Source organism: Lepisosteus platostomus, chromosome 6 (assembly GCF_059453375.1).
Source record: "Lepisosteus platostomus isolate fLepPlt1 chromosome 6, fLepPlt1.hap1, whole genome shotgun sequence".
Lineage (NCBI taxonomy): Eukaryota > Metazoa > Chordata > Actinopteri > Semionotiformes > Lepisosteidae > Lepisosteus > Lepisosteus platostomus.
Genome location: NC_142616.1, coordinates 20,400,607 through 20,412,447, shown reverse-complemented (window position 1 = coordinate 20,412,447; position 11,841 = coordinate 20,400,607). Strand labels below are relative to the sequence as shown.

At 36.5% G+C, this 11,841-nt stretch overlaps 1 long non-coding RNA gene across 1 annotated transcript in view; it reads right to left on the bottom strand.

The window, feature by feature from the left end:
- The window catches only part of LOC148661248 (uncharacterized), a 40,124-nt gene extending 29,732 nt beyond the window's left edge, over positions 1-10,392 (bottom strand). Inside the window, exons 1-2 of the long non-coding RNA XR_015939487.1 lie at positions 10,268-10,392; positions 2,992-3,060 (exon numbers count right to left, since the gene is read on the bottom strand). This is a non-coding gene — a long non-coding RNA (uncharacterized LOC148661248). The remainder of the gene's footprint in view (positions 1-2,991; positions 3,061-10,267) is intronic.
- Positions 10,393-11,841: the final 1,449 nt, after the last annotated feature.

Here is an 11,841-nt window from a genome sequence, read left to right as displayed (position 1 = left end):
TTGAAGATTTCAAACCTCAGGATGTAAAGAAGTCAGAAAAGAACAATCTCCAAGGAGGTCTAGTGCTGCAGGCTGGGGAACATTCACTCCACTACACAACACAGGTTGTGCATACTGTACAAGAGGAGGACACAAGATGAACATTTACATTATCTCACAACTCTAATAACATGGCTCGTACACCTTAGATTACAAAATGGCATTAGGTTCTTTCGGATGAGAGGCAAAGGAATTAGAAAAACTATTAAGTTACAAATTTTGAATGTTCGATTATTATTATTATCACCTAAAAAATATCAAATTTTATAGATCACAGTGTGAATCACATTAACATCATAATATACATTATGATGTATATCATCAGCATATGACATACTGATACAAATCGCAGCCTTCAAAACTCAACCAAATGTTGGCATTCTTTTTTTTAGATAATATTATTCTTAGAATACAATGATAACATGACTACAAATTATCAACCACAGGAAAAAAATAATCTATAGGTCCTACATAAGGTTAAGACATGTGCTGTCATGACTGGTCTGGTCGCATAGCCTGTCAAAGAGCTACAGTGGAAAACACAAAATGAACTTTGACCGCACCTGGGTAAGGAGTCCTGGATGGAGGGAGCGCAGGATGGAACTGATCCATTGTAAAAAGACTGCTCTGGGCCTGATAGCTTTAGTTAAAAGGAAAGGGCACAGCCGATGTCTCCGACTGTTTCTATCCCAAGAATGGCCTAACCTTGACTTTACCAAAGGGGATGCTGGAGAAGCAGGGGATCATGTCGTTCAAGGGCTCACCGAGAGGGCCATACAGAACAAAGTCCAGAAGATGCACGGCACAGAACACGTGTGAGAGAGAGAGATTCACTCTACTAGAAAAAACATTTTTTCATATGTGTGATTTGTACTTACAAGTAGTGGGTGTGGTTTTAAGAGGTGCATATTTTCTTCTTCAGAAATGTCCACAGTAATATCAATCACTTTTCCAACATTGAATGTCAGGCAATCGCGTATTTTAACATACAATTGCATGTGCTTTCTTTTACAGCCAGTACAGCTTTCTAGCACTATGAAAGTTACAGTCAAATATAAAGGTATTTTTTCATGTGAGCTAAAATTCAAAACATACAGTATTTGCTCAAATTAAATACAAAATCCCAGTCTTATGTAATGACATGATACACCTATCACATTCTTTCTCATCTTCTGTATGATGTTATTATTGATAGGATCAAAAATTGGGCATTTTTACTTTGATAATTACTTCTAAAAAATAATTATGTGATGTTCTGATGTGTAGTTGTAGAACATGCTTCTAAAAATGAACACAATTTTGGGGGATTGAGGGATTTATGAATTGTGACCACTAGGGACATGTAAACAGCTTCTGCTCCAGAAAGCTACACTGCTGAACTTCTGTCCTCTCAGAAATAGTCAGTTCTTTGTTTTGCCAGATTTTTGTAATTACATGATGTTGCATATTTGGCAAGAAATTAAACACTGCATCTATACTGTACAGTAATTTTACCATTCATATAATGTGCATTATTATACTCAGAGTACAACATTTCCTCAGATTAACTGCTTACACAAAACATTGTAAAAGCATATAGGATAACAGAGAAAACAACAGGAGAAAATCTAAATGTCTGCCTTGAAAATGCAATGAGTGCAATACATTTTTGCATATAAAACAGTATAAAAGGGCAGCATGAAGAAAACAAAAAAAATATATAAACATGAAACAGGACATAATGTGATGTAGAGAGAAAAATGACAGATTTGTGCTTAGGATGTCCACTTTGTGTCAACAGAGTGTTGAACAGTTTTCCCTTGTGCTTCAAAAATACCAATAGAGCTCCATCACAGCACAAAATGAATCTGTACCAAGGACAATTCACTCATTCTCAATCCTGGACAGGCTACACTCACACCTGCCCAATGTTCAGAAACTCCCTGTTCAATCCGGATCAGAGATGTCCGAGGCACACATGATGGATCATGGAAGCTGAGGTGTACCGCTGCCAGCTGATTACCCAGTGATCCACATTGAGGACAAGAGGCATGCTACAGCAGACACAGCGATGAACACTGGCCACAGGACTGACTTAAGAAATGATTAGGAAGCACTACTGCCACATTTAGCAAAGTGCTCTTCAAACTTACTTTGAAATCAAATTTGCCTTTCTCCCATCCCACTCGTGAAAATCTGTGGAGGTAAAAAAGTTCAAATTCGCTGCTAAAAAATATAAAAATGTCTGTTTTGTAAATCTGAAGCACGCCGATGCCCACCCCGCTGTGTCCTGAATAACATTTGGACAGAACAGGATGCTACTGACCAGGTGTGAATGTCACATGGTTAGTGAACTGAAGAAGAAAGAGGAGGCGTAGAGGAAAATACAGTACTACTGTGAACATTTCGTGGTCCCTGTCCTTTTTCAAGACTGAAAAAATATTTCAAACTCTTCACAGCTTCATTTCCAACAGCATACAGTTAGATTCTGAATCCAAAAAGGCTGAAGCAGGAACTTTTTTTTCCTGAGTTTTGTATGATAGATCTCATAGTATAGCCTCTTGATTAGAAGCAGCAAGGTGAAATCATGCTTTGATTCGGTGTTGCGCAACAGGTACTGGTGAGTATCAGTGTTTTCACTGAGCCTAACTTGACATTATGATCTAAATACAAGTATTGCAATTAATAGAGTGATTTGGAAACTCTTTCCACAATTGGATATTGAGGTATCTTGTAAGCTTGATACTTTTTACAGAGCATAAGATGCTGGTTTTTGTAAAGGTTTCACTTTTTTGGGCCTTAACAAGTGCCGCAATAAAAATATAAAAGACACATTAAAACAAACAATATAATCATAGAACAGAATGGCCAAATGTACTTACATTCGTAATAAACAGAAAAACACAATCAGCGTCCACTTTTAGGAGGATGTAACTGAGAAGCAGCAGAGGTACTGGAAGGACATGGACTTACCCATCTGGCCCACACATCCCCCAAAGCAGGTGTGCCAAGGAAGTTGAATCAGACTCCACTCTCTATCACCTTGAATATGAAAAATAAACAAATTAAAAAAACTTGTAGCCACAGCCTTAGGACAAGGAAATGCGAAAATAAGACCACCTTTACTTTTTTTTTTTTATTTAACTGCTGTGAAAGATTAGACTTCTGCTAGATCATCTTGGCTGTAACACATTTTATTTCTGTACATGTTCTGCTGAGACTTACTGTAGCAGAGTGACTTCGGAAGGTCATCTCTTTCATCAAGTATTCTATTTGCATCTGAAATTGTATGTACATGAAAAATGTGGTACTGTGTTTGCACCAGCCCGCAGAAGCAGATGAAATTCTGTACAAGTCTGATGTACGCTAACCTTTGCAGATGGCGCAGCTATTGCTGAAAAATGGATTGCTTAATAAAGCATATCATCCGACATATTTGCTGCTTGGCTAGCCAAATAGGAGTTGTTTTTTGCACAAATTTCCTTGTCAAATTTGTCAATGTTCATGTCATTTTTGTTTTAGGTCACAGAGCAAGGTATAAATTCCTGGCATGTCGCGTTGTTCCAAGCCAATTTGGGCTATTTCTAAGAATGAACTGATTTTCTCACAAGGCTTATTTTATCAGAAGAAAATATCAGATAGCTTATTTTGTGTTTTTTTTTTCTTTCCAGCTGAAATGATCTCGCTCTGTGTAAAGATAGCCGGGCTGCCTTTGATAAAAACCAGTCAGAGTGATTAATAGGGACGTCACCAGAATTTTATTAATAGCACCTAACATTGCATCAATTTAATCTGGACTGCCTTTTTGACAAGCCCTTGTAATTATAAATACCAGCACAAGCATTACAGCATATGCATGGACATTGATATTTCTCAACACGATACCCTCATCCCCAATGTCATCTCTTCTGACTGACACTCAAAATAGTTATTTTCGACAAAGGTAAGTAGTAGCTCACATTCAAAGTCATATAACCCCCTAGTGATTCAATTGTTAGATTAAAATTGCTGTTGAGCAGCTAACAGGTCAGTGGTTACAAGTGATTTAATAGTTTTGATATTGTTCCTCTCTGAAGTCATCTACAGTAAAACTAATCTGATCAGGATAGCATTTTACAGTACACTAACCATATCCAATCCTTAAGGTCTATAGACATTCCAAATTTTGCCAGTTACTTTGGTAACATTTTCTGTGTTTGGCCTTCTAGAATTCCTCTGCCGTCATAGACAGCAGTGGAATCATACTTTTGATTTAGCTAACAGTACATTTTAGAATTATGGTTTAAGTTATATAATGATTTCCTGAAAAACATTTGTGTAATATACCTTACACAACTATAGGAGTATCAGTACTACCCTTTAAGAGTAGGTCAGTGGCTTATGATGAGTTACGCATGCTTTAGCAGCATATTTATGACACATGATATAAATAGCATATATATTTATAATAAAAAGGCACAATAAAAATTTACATTAACTCATTAATTAAATTTAAAAAATAGTCAAGAATAGTCCAGAATGCCTATATATTGTACAGTATATAACAGGGTATTTTGGGGCTGAAAAAATGTCATTTGTAATTTAACAGACATTCAACAATAAAGGACACCCCTTCCCATCATTAGTCCATTAAACCGAGGGTTTAATGTAATCTAATTCACAGGACAGTGCAAGTGACCTAAAACCATATAAAGAGTTCACATACAGGGGAGGAGGTGCTATGATGCTGAATACCAGTTTTTAAGTTCAGGAGCTCAGTTATGAGTCAGCTTCTTCAGTATAAACAGTGAAACAAACCAAAGGTCAGAAGTGAAAACTGCGCAGAAGTGCATTTTATATCTGGGAACAGAAGATGCATTCCACACAAAAGGTTGCATTAGTACAGCACAAGATACCCACCCGATTGGCTGAAGCCAAAAGCCTTGGTTCTTTCAATAAATGGTTGAATCAAATAGCTATTGGCTACTAAGTTGCCTACAGTAGATAGGCCAAAAACACTTATTGCCACCCTTTCTTGTTTTTGTATGTTCTTGAGCTGTCTGTAGGAAGGAGTATCTCAAGAGTGGACATACTGCCTCAGAGCTAGAAGGAGATACAAAATACAAATAAAAAGTAAATTATGAAGGCAGGAGACATACTGTAGAAGGTTTATTAAAGAGTTGGTGAATATTAGATTATAAACTGTAGCTTTATAACTATCAAAATAAGGGAGTATCTTTTAAATTAACAACGATAAGTTGGATTCCTTAAAGAAAAATAAAAGTATTTAATGGAGTATGGTTCTTCTACAATACAAAGGCCCACTCCTAACAGAATACTGGATTTCTAAAAATCTATCATCTTGAAATAAATAATTAAAACAGACTTTCACCAGGACACATTAAATAAAGAAGAAGGAAACAGGCTTTGTTCAGTCTCCAATGCATAAAGAACATGGATGGGCTTGTTTTTATCAGTTTTAATGTATTTATCTCCATTAATATTGACATGAACTGAAAGCAGATTTCACTGCCACCATCACAATCAACATTACGAAAAGCAGGATACCAGACCTGTTGCTCATAACAAGTATGATTTGAACCTGGTCTCTAGAATTGACCTACAAGTGCCAAACATGAACAATCAATGAAAGTAGGAACTCTTAACAGCTTACTTTGCCACCCGTGGTAATTGCCTCTCTTGGCAAGCCAATCCATCTTCTTGACTCTTTTCCGACATTTAAAGAGTTTTTATAGCAAAGTGTTTTTAACACAAAAATAAAACAATTGTGAAATACCCTAATGCAAAGATCAAACTGAGCCAAGAAGTAGGAGATATGAGAACTGCATGTGTGTTCTGGGCTGTTGAGAAGGAACAGGATGCCACTGTCCACTAGCATCCTGGCATAACATAGTGATCTGGACATTACAATTTTGCAGTAAGTGAGAAAAACAAATCTAGATAATTGAAAAACATTTTCCAGTAGCCCTAGAGGATACTGTATATACAGTAACTCTCTTGCAAAAGAAGATTATTCTGTTGAACAGCCATTCCTATCAATCAAGCAAGTGCAAATAATGACACTCATTTACTCACTATTTCAAAGTCTTCCACATATCAATTGCATGAATATGAATCGCAATATGTGCTTTCTCTTTTGCAACCTCGTGTGTTGGCCAAATAAAATGCAATTATTAAGCTCACAAACGGAGAGCAAAAATCCTAACTGAAAGCATCAACAAACTACCAAAAGCATATACTGTAGATACACTTCATCGAAAATCTAGGAAATACTCATACACAGAATAACTGTTGGCATGGGAAGGCCAGGTGTACTGTATTGACTGATATCTTGTATAGTGAAAAAATATATTGGTTCATGTACATCACATTTGTTCCATTGAGGCAGATTCACTTTATTGTGATATTTGATTTTCTATTTTAGCTATAGAGAATGCAACAGCTCGCTTATGCCTTCACACTAAACATTCTTGGCTATTATACCCTCCTTTTCTGCAGCTTTGTCTATTGCCAGCCTTCCTACAGGGTTCTCCAAATTCTTTATTACATCATGAGTGGCATCTCAGGCATCCTAAGCTGACTTCTTTCCACTCACTAACCAAGCAGATCAGACACTTAAATGATGCACATACTGTATTAGCATTCCGTATATTCAATTATGTGCTGTGGATATTTTATAGCTATATCGCTTCTGAAAATTCATCAATCTCATTAAGTTTGGAAAACAAAGCACTCATCTTTTCTATAGCAAGTTCAGCTGTCATTTGCATATTCATAACACACTGTCTTTCCTGTGAAGATTGTTCAGTTTTAAGCAATTACACAAGCTGAAACCTCCCTCTTGCCATTATGGCTTTCAGAACGCAAGGACCATCATGGTTCTCTTTAGGTCTGAAGCACACATAATTAGCCATCTGTACGTCCAACGACTTGCAGACTGTGCTGTCATTAGTCTTCCGGACACAACGCTGCACAAAGATTCTGAAGCTGTCGGTTCTGAAGCTACTGCTCACTGATTTTTCAGGTTTTTACAGTTTTAAGACCTGATATGACACCAAACGTTATCATCTGAACTCCATGGCAAATGTTTTCTTGATTGATAAAAATTTATAAAACAATAATGATCATAATTGCACTTTGACTGTCATGCATGCCATGTACTGAAATCTCTTTTCTGACATTTAAAGAGGTTTCATAGCAAAGTGTTTGTTTTTTAACACAAAAATAAAACAACTGTGAAATACCCTAATGCTAAGATACAATTATTACAAATTTACATTGACCTTTCGCTGCATCGTAAAAGAGTTTTGAACTCTATACTGTACATAGTGTTAAACAAGCTTTCTTTCTTGTTGGTTTGGTTTTACATAATTGTGCTGACTTTGCATATCTGAGGCAATCTGGATTTGGGTGAGAACCAAAAGCAGAAGAAAGTCAGATTTTTATAAACAACAGCAAATGCTTTGGCCAAGAATACATATTAAATTGCTTAGAATCCACTTTACACCAGCAATAATTCATGCTATGTAAACACTTCTTGTAAAATGTCACTTTGCATTTGCTATTAATATTTAAATTAATAACATAAATGTCTGAACGCATACATTGCCAAAATCGAACCAATGAGCATGGCTGTACTTAACACAATCAATCACAATGCCACCTGATACAATACAAGCAATAATTAGGGTATCATTCTGTTGAAGAGTGTACACTTAAATCCTCTTATAATTCATTTAGGATACAATGTAACTATTTATATCCCACTATGACAAAGCAATACGGCAATATGTGTATATGACAAACATCAAGGTAAAACCATCATTTGTTGCAAAATATGGCATTCTTCCATCCATTATTTAAGCACCACTGCATCCTATAGAGGATTGTGACCAACAAGAACATAACCTAGAAGACAAGCTACAAGGCAGGACTACACCCTGGAGGTGACGCCAGTCTGTCACAGGGTACGCACACACCGGCACAGTTCAGAGATACCAACTAACACACAGAAAAAGTCACTGATCCTGGGGAGAACATGCAAACTCCACACAGAACATGCACCTCAGCTTTGAATTGTGCCTCAGACCCAAGAGCTCTGTGGCAGCAGCTCCAGCCTCCATAGTGTTCTCCTGCACAAGAGTAGATGTGGATGTACATTATGCCTAATTTTACATCAAGTTACATCAATTAAAACACTTTAAAAATTAATTACAGTACCAAAAACAACCCCAAAGTTTTTTTAATATAATTTTACACCACTTGTTTCAACCAGGAAAATCCATAGGAAATCAAAGTAATGAAATGCAGTACTAATGTCTGTTATTTTTTAAAGATTTTAGTTAGCCACTTCAGTAGTATTTCCTTCTAAATAACCCTCTGACCCACGTACCAAAACTGATTTTATCACAGACAATCCTAGATCTACCTTTGAGAGAAAAAAATAAAAAACAGATTCATTAAGAGCAAAAACAAAAACTCTCATTGCAACTTTGTTTTTAATAATGTTCAGTAGTCGAACATGGTTTAAATCTGCATTCACATTATTGCTCCATGAAAGCTATTAATTTCCCTGCCTTCCTTTGTTATCGGTTCCAGCTGTGTACACATGCAATGATTTCATTTGGCACTCTCCCTTTCAGAAACACATCTACATTAAGTCTTATTGAATCCTTTATCTACTCCACTGTTTTATAAACAAAAACTGCATGAAGTTCATTGGACACCTAAAGATTTTAAACACAAGTATGTGAACATGGAGGGCCTGAACTCTAAATATTACAGTATATGTGACTCGTGTTTATGTTTTAATTTTCTTCTTTAAAGACGAACATTCGTTAAATACATTCCTGCTTTTCGCATACCGCCTTCTGAGATATAAGAGATCTAAACTTTCTTTGTGGATACATCAGAAGTCATATTAAATAGATCCAATTAACCACAGTGCGTGCCGATGTGTGTTAAATCAATAGACCTCGCAGATGTCTGTGTGTGTTTGGGAAGCGAACAAGCTGACCTCACAGGAGACTTGTGTAGGTAGTCACTCTTCCTGGTTACTGTGCTTCATGCTTTGTTTGGCTTGACGTGTAATTATTTTTTCCATTAAACAACACAACATGTATTTCACTTAGAGTTTCTTGGAATGAGATTTCAATCGGGGGCCATTAATACACTCCTGACATTGAAAGTTTAGAAAAATAACAAGATGCACCGCAAAGAAAATCACCCAGTGTCGAAGGGAAACAAAATACAAAAACTAATTTGTTAGCTGAAGGTGCTGCAATATGTTAAAGGGGCCACATCCAGAGAAGGTGAAAATAACAGCCTTGTGAAATAAGGAGTTCTATCATGAACAGAAGAAAGATTATTAATATTTTGTCAACACCAGGCTTTTGTCAATTTGTCAATTTATATCCTGGTGAGATCCTTCAAGTATTTCTACTAAACACTGTAGAATTCAACTATTTCTACTAAAAAAGAGCAACTTGGCTTGCAATGCTATAAATGAGTGGTCAGTTGTTAGATTTGCTGTCAATCTTTTTGACTCCTTGAAATATAAATACATTTTTTTTTTAAACTGAATAGCAACATCTTAAAAGAGCCTTTTTAAACACTTTTCCTGGTAAGGTTAAAAACAACTGCAAACAAACAATTTGCTGACACAGCATACTGTATGTGTGAGGGCTTTAGAAACTATCTCAGAGATTGCAAGCACTGTGACAGACTGCACGAGAAAATATATGTAACATACACTGGCATACACATTAAATAGCTGCATGGTTTTTCACTTAAGGAAATAATGACACTGAAAACGAAAAGATCTTAAACACATCTTAAGCATAAACATTAATAAAGCAGAAAATTAGCTGAGGTACTTGTACTTTAAAGAAATGTGTTAATCAATGCTTTTAGGAAATGTTTTTTTAAAATATTTTATCTAGTCTTATAATTTTGTGCCTCATTAATCTGTCAATAAGGCAATCACATTTGGTCTCTGCTGATCTTAAGGCAAAAGCCAGCTCAGTAATTGGCTTTTGCACTGCCCTACAAGTTGACCTCCAGTCATCACCGCCTCCTGACGCACATCTCTCTTCCAGAAAGCCCTAGGTTCAAATCTGTGTGACGTGATGCGCTTTTCGACAAAAAGTTTCAATGACAGGCAGTGACAATCTGATAGACGTCTTTTTCCATTAGAAATGCAGGAAAAGCAGCCGGTTTTAATAACTAGAATTATTTTAGGTATACCAACCAGATTTGTAATCGCCACTGTATGTTTTTCTCATGTTCGCAGAAAGCTACAGTATGATCACCGCAATCGCACACGCGAGAAAATGAAGACTAGACAAACTCCTCTGACCCCGCCCACCATCGAACCACGCCTCTTTTTGACGTCACTGCACGCACTCCAGTGCAGGAAGTCTTGCGGCCCTTATAGATGAGACACTTCCCTTTTTGTGTTCCAGCAAGTGCCTGTGAAGGCGTAGGCGTCGCTAAGAGCCGAGAGCCGAGGCGGACTAAGCCCCTCCTCAACCCTGGTTGCTCAGACAATTAGACCGCTAGGCAAATCCTGGTCACAGTCGGCTAATGACAGGATGTCGAACCGGTGATCTCTGGATGAACCTGCATTCAATGACAACCTTTGTTGTTTAAGCTAGTCGGGAGCACTAAACGGATTTTTAATTCGGGTTTGTCCTATATCAATTCAATGTAAGCAACCGCAAACAGCTGTATGATTTTCACATATACGTCCGTTTAAATGGTTAAAGTTAGTTCTGACACAGAAATAGTTCTCAGGGGCTACTAACGTCGACTTTATGAACGCAAAAACAGAAAACAGCAATTTAGACGGTTCTTCCTCCTGGCACTGAAATTTACATTCCTTCCCTTTAAATAAAAATACTGTTACAAATATGGTAAATACCATATCGCAGAACATTTCTATCAAATACTGAGATCATTTGGCAATTGAAACAAGAAAAGTACTATATCTCTTGCGTATATATTTAAACAAATTAAAGAGACGCATGTTAGCATAAACGTTTAGCAAGCAATTCTTACGAGCAGCATTCAAATCTTTTGTGCTGTGATTTACTGGGATATTTCAGAATAATGAGTTCGTGTCAGAAATTCCATTGTGATGTTTTAATCCTTAACTTAATAAAAGGTATGCAGGCACCTTAATTAGAAAGGATTTCGAGTACAGTAGTCTGAAAACATGTCACTAATTATGTGAGTAAATACCGCAGTAGGCATTTATGATTACCAGGTTTCTGAACCTTAATGTGGGTATCACTTATTCTGAGCTCATGACTACAGGAATTGGTAATTTACACCTCTGTGTTTTTCCATTAAAAACAACATTATGGCCAAACCTGCATCATTTATAAAGAAGAAGACTTGGCTGTTTAAAACATTGCCTGAGAAAAATCTAACAGAAACCTACTATAGATCTGCTATCCTTCAATCATTTTATCAATTTTCCTTTATGGTCTATGTATTACATATAGATATAATGCAGAGATTACTTTTATTTTTGAGATCTGGAAAAAGTTTTGGATTATGATTGTGTTCTGTAATGCAAAATAAGAATATATGAATTATGTACAGAAAGAAATCACAATGCACAGTATTAGAAACCTTCTGCATGCCTGTGAGTTCCATTCACACATTAGAGATTCTTAATGGAGATACATATAACGATAGGTCACTGCTGTTTTAACACAAAACAGGCTGCATTGTTTTTTTATTCACATTTATTCACATTAAAGGTAACATAGTTTGTTGCTTGGATTCACTTTGCCTTATCATCCATCCATTATCAAC